This window comes from Squalius cephalus (assembly GCF_949319135.1).
Source record: "Squalius cephalus genome assembly, chromosome: 5".
NCBI lineage: Eukaryota > Metazoa > Chordata > Actinopteri > Cypriniformes > Leuciscidae > Squalius > Squalius cephalus.
Window position 1 is genome coordinate 44,267,901 of NC_137126.1, and position 9,683 is coordinate 44,277,583.

Below are 9,683 nucleotides of genomic sequence, written 5' to 3' on the forward strand. Positions count from 1 at the left end.
TGACAAATGTACTGACAAAAAAATCTGACAGTGAGGTATGCAAAAATAACAAGACTTACTATCTAGGTGATTTTGCTTCTCAAAGAATGTTTAGATATCTGTAATGGAAAAACAACAAAAATACTGAGGAAGAAAATATTTTTTTTGCAGTGTATAAACTCACTGGGCATTAGGCAACCATTTTGAGTTGGCTATTTGTACTTGCCTGAAATAACAGTCTCTGCATCTATGACAGTCTGTAGGCATCCCGCACTGTTCTGAAGACATTCTGCTATGCTGGGACTGAGTTGTGAGTCTGCGGTATACCCTGTTATCATAAGAATGGAAAACAGAAAATTAGGCTTAATTATATCACCCTCCCATCTGCACCACAGACTCCTTCCACAGCAAACTGGCAATTTGGCTGTGACACAACATCTCAATATAGGCAAAAAAAAAATGTGACTCAAGGGATTTATACAAATGTTGTTGATATGTCAATTACTCTGTCAATGGCTCGAAAATGCTCGTTTAAATTGATTTTAGCACATTCTGTCTCGCAGTTTAATACGTGTTTTATTTTAGAGTAATAAGGCATCAACTGATGTTACCTTCTAAAGGCACAATCAAGTGCTACGAGAGGCTTAATGGCGAAATGTGAGAGGAAAAAAATAAGACAAACAAATAAAATCAATATCTAAGAAAAATATTATTACTTAAGTTCATTTAACCAACAGACAAATGGTTTGTTTGTTCATCCCCCAAACAAATCATTCTGCCCATTTTTGTGAACCAGCTCAATCAATTCACTGAAAAGATCCAATTCAAAATAGCAATTTATTCTCATATTTAACAATCTCTTCTTGAACATGGCAAGATTATCTGTGAATCAGTTTATTCTTCAAATAAAGCTATTGTATGACTTGGAAAAATATTAACACAAGTCATTTAGATCACATTTATGAACCTTTTGCATCCTTTCTGAACTATTGATCTATTCTATATAACATATAACATTCTATCACAAATTTCATGTTTTTATATGTTCAGGCTGCAGATTAGCACTCAAGTCTTTTAGCATGGGAGGAATATGACCATCTGGCTAAAAGCTGCAAACACATTTCACATGCTTTTAGCCTGCGGCCATAAGAGCATGACCATTGAGGGCCATTTGAACTTTAGTTTATCAACAGTATGGTTACGCCAAATGGCACAGCAAAGCTGCAAAGATTACAGAGGCTGAGCCAAGAAGTGGAACGTGTGGGTGTTGAATAAAAATGCAATGTGTGTTAACAAAATAGAGAGAGAGAAAATATCTCTCATTCACTAATTGCTTAAAGGGGTGGTTGATTATGATTTCACTTTTCTAACTTTAGTTAGTGTGTAATGTTGATTTTTGAGCATAAACAACATCTGCAAAGTTACAATGCAAAGGAAGATATTTGTTTTTAAAGAAATCGTTTTTTAAGGACTACAACAAATGGCAGGATTTATAGATTGCCATGATAGAATATCCTAATCAATGACTAGAAGATAGTTAACTCCACATCAGCTACATAAATTCATCAACTAACCATTCAGAAATGTCCTGTTGCATTCTACATGTTGTCACTTCTTCTTGAGTCTCTCCATCATTGTCTGACTCTTGTATGAACATAAAGGGCTAAACGTTTTTGAAATTTTCAGTGCATGCCTGTGTGAGGTAAAAGGACACAAGCTGTTGAAGCTCCGCCCTCTGTGACGGAAGCAGCAGCTCATTTGCATTTAAAGGGACAGAGACAAAAACGGTGTGTTTTTGCTCACCCTCAAAAAGTGACAATTTTAACATGCTATATACAAATATCTGTGGGGTATTTTGAGCTAAACCTTCACATACACACTCTGGGGACACACTCTTATTATGAAAAGGGCATTATAGCACCCCTTTAAAAGTGTTGTTCTAAAATTTGTATTATTTTTTATGTAATGCATTCATCAAGGATGCAGTATATTTAATAAATGTGACAGTAAAGACCATTTATAATGTTCTTTTAAGTGATTTCGATTTCAAATAAATGTGGTTATCTTGAACGTTCTATTCATTGAGGAATCCTGAAAAAAAATGATCACGGTTTCAACAAAAATATTAGGCAGCACGACTGTTTTGAACATTGATAATAATAAGAAATGTTTCTCGAGCAGCAAATCAGCATATTAGAATAATTTCTGAAGGATCATGTGACACTGAATACTGGAGTAATGATGCTGAAAATTTAGCTTTGCCATCAGAGGAATAAATTTAAAATATAGTAAAGTAGAAAACTGATATATTAAATTGACACTACAGTTGTTGTTATTGTTTGTGCATGATATAATATGTATACTATACACAGTATGTATGTTTTCTGTATGCATAAACCGGACTACATTTGCAAAAACATACAACATTGACACACTAAATACCATGTCCTACAATGCATTGCAATAAACTTGACCTTCCATTTCTAGTATGATCAAGATGCTATCAGACTGTCAAAAAGTCATTTTTACAAAATGTATAAAAACTAAAAATAAAAAAATAAATAAACTTATTTACTTTTGAATCAGTTCTCTGGTTCATGTTGTCAGCAAGATTTTCTTCAGTGCTCTTGAACAAAGCAGAAAAGAGAAAAGCAGTCAAAGAATAACCAGCACAGGACTAATTCAACAGTCCTGTTCCAACTTCCAAGGATATATTTTCTGCACTATGACTGTCTTTTCAAGATCTTTTGAAACTTAGATGCGTCATGCATTTTCTTTGGAACTTCATCGTTTATTTCTCAGAAAGTTAATCTAAGTTCCGCATCCATGATTGAGCTCATCCAACATAATTAGACTGAAGAGGGAAGAGGCACGATATGCTCTGCAGAAAATGCAGTTTGATTTAATTTAATAGAGATGCTGTTTGCATGTACCTTCGTGGAGCCTCTGGTCACTATGCAATTCATTCATGTCTACTTCTGCGTTTTACAGAAAACAATAACAGCATACAACTTTGGAACAATATGAGGGTGAGTAAATAGGGAAGAACATTTATTGGTGGTTGAATTAATCCTGGAGCTTGTGTTTAATGCAGATTAAAGTTCACCCGTTGATTTGATTTCATGCAGCGCAATGTGTTCATCATAAGTTTCTTGTGTGAACTTCTTTAAATTTGCAACCTCCTAAAAGAGGTTGATTCGATTTTCCGTGATCTTACACGCAACAAGGTGCAAACTCGAGATGCGGAAGTGGTGTGTGTACAAAGCAAACAGTAATGACTCAATTCTTAAGGTTCATGGTCTTCTGAAACCGTAGGCCCGCATGTGGAGGTTGAAGCTGTTCCTCCTCTCTCCTGCATTTGATCCAAAAATAAAATCAAAAACGGCACAACTCCTACAGAACTACATACCAGCCAAACAGTTGATATAGCCGTACATCCAGCATGAGTGTGTAGGCCAGCTGAAAGAGCTGTGCATTTGAACTTCAGCATTTCAAAAAAAGCCAAAACGCCCACTCTCAAACTGGAGGGGTTCACATTTCTCTTTTTAGATGTAAAATGCACATTCGCACAGCCCTTTAACTGTTTCTGCATATAAAAATAATATTAAATGGCATAACTAAACACACATAACTCTGACGTCTACACGGCTTCTTCTGTTGAATCTCATTATGTCTGGGTCACATTTTACCACAGAATCTACATCAATAAAATAATATTATACATATTTGTTTAAATAATGAAAAGAAGCCATGTGTGACAAACTAAGTACACTCTTGCTGCTTCTAGGTTAAGTAGCAGTCGGGCGCTGATAATCAAATGTCTTTGATTAATTGATCATCACCAAGTGTGATCACCTCTATAAAAGCAGAAGTTTTGGCTTTTTGCTGGTCTGGAGCATTCAGGTCTGTGTCAAGGAGAAAAGACATCAGCAATCATCTTAGAAAAGCAATTGTTGCTGCCCATCAATCTAGGAAGGGTTGCAAGTCCATTATTCTACAGTAAGGAAGATTATTCACAAGTGAAAACATTCAAGACAGTTGCCAATCTTGCCAGGAGTGGACATCCCAGCAAATTCAACCCAAGGTCAGACTGTGCAATGCTCAGAAAAATTGCAAAAGACCCAAGAACTACACCTCAGACTCTACATGGCTCAGTTAGCATGTTAAATGTTAAAGTTCATGACATTACATTTAGAAAAAGACTGGCCAAGTATGGCATGTTTGGAATGGTTGCCAGGAGAAAGCCTCTTCTCTGTATAAAGAACATGGCAGCATGGCTTAGGTTTGCAAAGTTGCATCTGAACAAACCTCAAGACTTCTGGAACAATGTCCTCTGGACAGACGAGAGTAAAGTGGGGATGTTTGGCCATAATGCACAGCGCCACGTTTGGCAAAACCCAAACACAGCATATCAGCTGTCCATCACTGTGACAGAGAGGGGATGATTTTGGCTTATTTTTCAGCCACCTGGGCACCTTGCAGTCATTAACTCGACCATGAACTCCTCTGTCTGTATACCAAAGTATTCTAGAGTCAAATGTGAAGCCATCTGTCCTACAGCTAAAGCTTGGCTGATATTGGGCCATGCAACAGGACAATGATCCCAAGAACACCAGCAAATCTACAACAGAATGGCTGAAAAAGAAAGCAATCAAGGCGTTGCACTTGTCCAGTCAAAGTCTAGACCTCAACCCGACTGAAATTCTGCGGCAGGACCTTGAGAGAGCTGAGCATAAACAAAGGCCCGCAAACCTCAAAGTAATGAAGCAACGTTGTAAAGAAGAGCGGGCAAAAATTCCTCCAGAACAATGTGAGAGACTGATACAATCATTCAGAAATTTGTTTTGCTGCTAAAGCTACAAGCAATTGAATGTCATACATGGCTTCTCCATTTTGTCGTACTTTTTGTTAAATAAATAATGACATTTAGTTTGTTTTCATCAGTCACGTGTTCTTTGTCTTTGTTTCATTCATTCATCTCAGCTGCTCATCATTTAGTTCATCACCACTGTGTATTTAAGGGTATGTTTACATGACAACGATATGCTTAAAACGGAGATTTTCCTTTGAGTTTTCCACGTACGGACGACACCATTGTCAAAACGATCCCCATCCAAACAGCTCTGTGAAAACGACTAAAAACGCTGTATTCTGCTGCCAGGCCATTAGATGGCGATGAAAAATATAAACTAAACACGTAATACGCATGTGCATGACGCCATCATCTTCAGAGATTCACATTTTTTTGTTTTTTACACGGAGACCTTTTTCAAAAACTTGCAGTTTGAAACCCGTTTTCAAAAGAGTGCGTTTTAAGGCACCCAAAACGGCATTGTCGTGTAAATGAATGGCCAAAACCCATAAAAAGTTTTACGTTTTTAGTTAAAAATGGTGTGTAAACAGCCCCTTAGTTCCTCTTTGTTTACTCTTCAGTTGTCGGTTATTATTTGTGTAAGTGCACGCTGTTACGCCTGCTGCATTCTAGTTTAATAAACCTTATTTTATTTTCCTGTCGTCCGTCTTCATCTTCTTCAGACCCCGCGTCATTCATACATTCATACACAATCCTCTCTTAGAACCATTAAAAAAATCAATAAGGAATAATAATGCAGAAGCACTGAAATTCTAAGAAATGGTCCTATTAAATAGTAATTGTGGTTTGAAATATTCCGTGTGCTTGGCAGGTTTTGTGAGATTCACCCTTTGCTCCCATAAGTCAGACTCATTCGAATCCCATCTTCTGCTTCTGCTCAAACCCTCCTGCGAGTTTCCGAGGACAGACGGATGACTTGCTGCTGGTCGGTGGTGATTATTTGGGGGCTTAAAGTAGCTGAGCAGGCAGTACAGGAGCTCACAAGTGTCAGAAAGCTTCTCGTCCTATGCCGCACATCACAGGCACTGCTGGGGGTGACATGCACTGAACAGATGGTTCATCAATGTCACCTCGTAACACTGGAACAGAGCGTGAGGGGGGAGGCAGCGGCGGACACCTAGAGAGCTGTAGGAATGTACGCCCAGGGATCATGATGCCATGAAACACCATTAACCTTCACTGAGTGTACGGGGGGGGTGGTGGAAACCAAGGAATCCATCTGTCAACTCAATAAGCAGCATTTTTTTAGACAGCCATTTTTTTTTTTTTTTTCTCAGTAAACCAAAGAAAAGGCAACGTTCATCGTTTGGACATATCAAAAAGGTTCAATCAAAATGTATAAATTTTGTAAAAGAGAGAGGTTTCCATGCAGTCGATAGGGTGTTCTGAATGTTTTTAGCTTGTTGCTACTGTATGTCGTGGCTGGAAAACACTTATAAACACTTGCTCTTAAAACAGCACATAAAAACTAAAAGTATGACCGGTTGCTGTACATGTTAGTCAGATGGTATTTTTAAGTGGGCGGTTCTTAGACAGAATGCAGTGTTTTGTTTAGTGTCTTACCTGTTTTAACTGACTGATCATTTAGAAAAGTAAGAAGCCAGGTGATATAAATGATTCTTTTCTACATTTCAAATAACTCTACAGTGCAGAACATGTCTGATATAAATTATAGCTGTGTACGCTAACACAGTTACATCATTATGATATCATATTTAGGTCATCTGAAATACACTATACTAGGGGCCAAACCACACTAGAATATGCAGACACAGTATTTTGAAATAAAACTATGTTTTCCCTCCAGTGACAGAGGTGAGGACAGTGAGCCAGGCCTGAAAATTGGCTGGAATTGATCACCTGGCTCTGCTAGCACTGTCATATATTTCTATTAATCCCAATTTGCTGTCTTCTGTCAAGGCAGACAAATGTTCCATTTATCTCAGTTCTGTTTCTGCACTTCAGACGCACATGGTGAGTGAGTTATATAGACGCATTAATACCGACTCCTTACATCCAGTTATAGTAGAGCAACATCAGAATTTAATGTACATTAATTGCTCATTGCTGGCAGACATTGTGACGAATTATCTTGTATCCATGAAGTATGGTTATATTTTGTACATTAACTAACTACTTCTTTCTCAGCATATATTCCTGCGAGTCAGTAGGGGTTTATTTTGCTTACCATGTCAATTATCCCGCTTATTGCATTGCTACTTACCTAAATAAATAAATGAACATGAAATATTAATTGGAGTTTTTATTAATTTATTATGAATGAAGAGAGAGTGTGCAAAATATTATCAATTTAAACAAAAATATTTAACCAGAGAATTTTGTGAACGGCCAATCAGAATCAAGTTTTCCAGAGAGTCATGTAATAATCCTGATTATATAATGCAACATCCAGATCCATTTAGCCTCTCTGTGTGTTTAACAATTATTATTATTATTTTTATTTATTTTTTAAGCTACCAGTATTTGAACGATGAATAATAAAACCAACAATAAAAAAGGCCAAGTAAGGAAATAATATAAAGTATATCTGCTTATGTCTACAGCTTAAAAAAGAAGGCTGTCAGGATTTTGGATTTGTAGGTTAGGCCGGGCTGATATCCAACAGGATTGAGGGATTTCTCTTAACTAGACTGTACTTTACCAAAGGGTACAAGTAATGAGCTGGCTTAGCATGATTAACATTTTGGGACATAGACTGCCAGGACATGTTTTTACCATGCTCCTATAAAAATAGAGCTGAGCACAAGTGAAGGCACATAAAAGGCTCAAACACAAACAGGTATGTTTCATTTTCAAGTGTTATGACCCACACTCAGACTGACTGCTCACAACAACAGAAGAGAAACAAAAGAAAACAGGGTGAAAGGAGGAGATGGAAGGAAAACATGGGAAATTCACTATATATCCAGTAGAGGCCAAAAGTGACTTGAGGTTATTTATTCACTCTCTCTCAAAATACAAAGGAGTGTAAATATCAAATTGAAATCTTCACTTTATTCTTTCAAACATTATTACAAAATTGTTAAAGATTTTGTAAGCATTTTACATAGTTGTACTTGAAGTCAATTGTTTTATTAGTGATGACGCAATGAAACATTAAATTACAATATTTATATAAGAAATATTATATATTTTACCATTAAGCAGCCTTTTGCAGTGATTAAAAGCTGCATGTCCACTTACCTTGTTAATTGCAAAATACATTTCTATGGAAGTACAATACATATTAATAAAATATATGAAATATTATATTTAAATATGTAAATACATTGACTGGAACTGTCTCCATAATTAGTAAGTAGAAAACAATAATAGCCTACACAATGAATAATACAATCTCTTTGATGCATTTTCATTTATTTTTGTTGTTGTACTAAGTGACACAGGGTTATGCATAGAAAAGTGCACCTTTTTGGTTTCAGGGTTAAAAAAACCCCACTAAGTAGTTATGTATTCCCTCTCTCTTAAAACACAAAGGAGTGTAAATATCAGTGTCATTATATTAAAGGCATAAGTAAACTTATGCCTGATGGCTCATGCTACCGCTAACCCGGATTTGGGAAAAGCCCGTAAAAGTCCTGGCAGAAAGCGATGCAAGGATGTAGTGTAACAATGCCCAGTTCCAGGAATACACTAATATTTTGTTGGTAGTACCAGTTTGCAACAATTATTAATTAACACTAAGTTGTCAACACTTCGGAAAAAATAATAATTCGTCGTTACACTACATCCTTATGCATCGCTTTCTGCCAGGACTTTTAAGTGACCTCGCAGTCCAGGTTAGCGGTAGCATGAGCCATCAGGCAAGTGTTATTTAAATAAACTCCTGATGTACTTACAAACTTTCCAATGCCTCGTTTTATGAGTACAGAACCTATTTGTACTACTGTAGACGTTTGGTACCATTCCGGGCATTATTAGTGGGGTGATTCCACAACCTTGGATCCATTAGCGCCTGCACTAAGCCATTCGGCTGATATCTCTAAATATGCTCTAAATGTAATAATGTTCGACCAAAGGAAAAAAAGCTTCCGGGGGGGGGGGGGGGGGGGGGGCTGGGGGGGGTGTTTGACTCGAGGTCATGGTGCAAAGGACCCTAGGTTGATTTTACTCCGAACCATCCCTTTAACTTATTTAACGGTGCAACTAAAATATTCAGTAGTAGTACTAGGATAAGTTGTAACGTACAGACTGTTGGTGTACCCGGCCTCTGGTGAGTGGCTGACAAAAAAACAACTGCAGCAAAGGCGGAAGTACACAGGCCTTGTCATTTCACCAGTCGAGCAGCTGCCATGGGAATGAATGGGAATGCTAACGGACAGCTTTCTCCAGGTATTAGAATTCCTCGACTCAATCCTCCAGCTGTATTGCCATCTGAAAGTCCAATTGACTTTTAAAACCTTGTCATTAGAGTAACACAGCTGCCAGTAATTGGTAGCAATCATTAGAGAGTGCTGTGCATACGGCAACTACAGCGTTAGTTTCTCCATTACCCACAAGCAAATGATGACAAAAACAATGAAACCATAGCCATGTGACAGTAGCAACTTCACTTACTAAATTTGAGGTGACCCTGGATGTCCTGCATAAAGGCACATGAGCTGGATCGGTCCTGGATTATGCAGCCTATATGGAAACAATTTAAACTCATTAGTATTAATTTGCAAAGTGTAGTTTTAGAAAATGCAAATTTTTGCATTGTTCAATTAGACACTGAAACGTAAACACATTTCTGCATTTTCAACTTCAGAGGCATGCAAATGTTGCTGATGAGAATTAAATTCATGAATAGAGAGTAAGAGTGTAAATG

The 9,683-nt window shown here is 37.3% G+C and overlaps 1 long non-coding RNA gene across 1 annotated transcript; it reads right to left on the bottom strand.

The window, feature by feature from the left end:
* Nucleotides 1-226: 226 nt before the first annotated feature.
* Nucleotides 227-9,114, bottom strand: LOC307159486. Its single transcript, XR_013821384.1, has 3 exons — nt 9,062-9,114; nt 2,555-2,605; nt 227-307 (listed from the first exon to the last, which is right to left on the bottom strand). It is a non-coding gene; the product is annotated as an uncharacterized lncRNA (long non-coding RNA).
* Nucleotides 9,115-9,683: the final 569 nt, after the last annotated feature.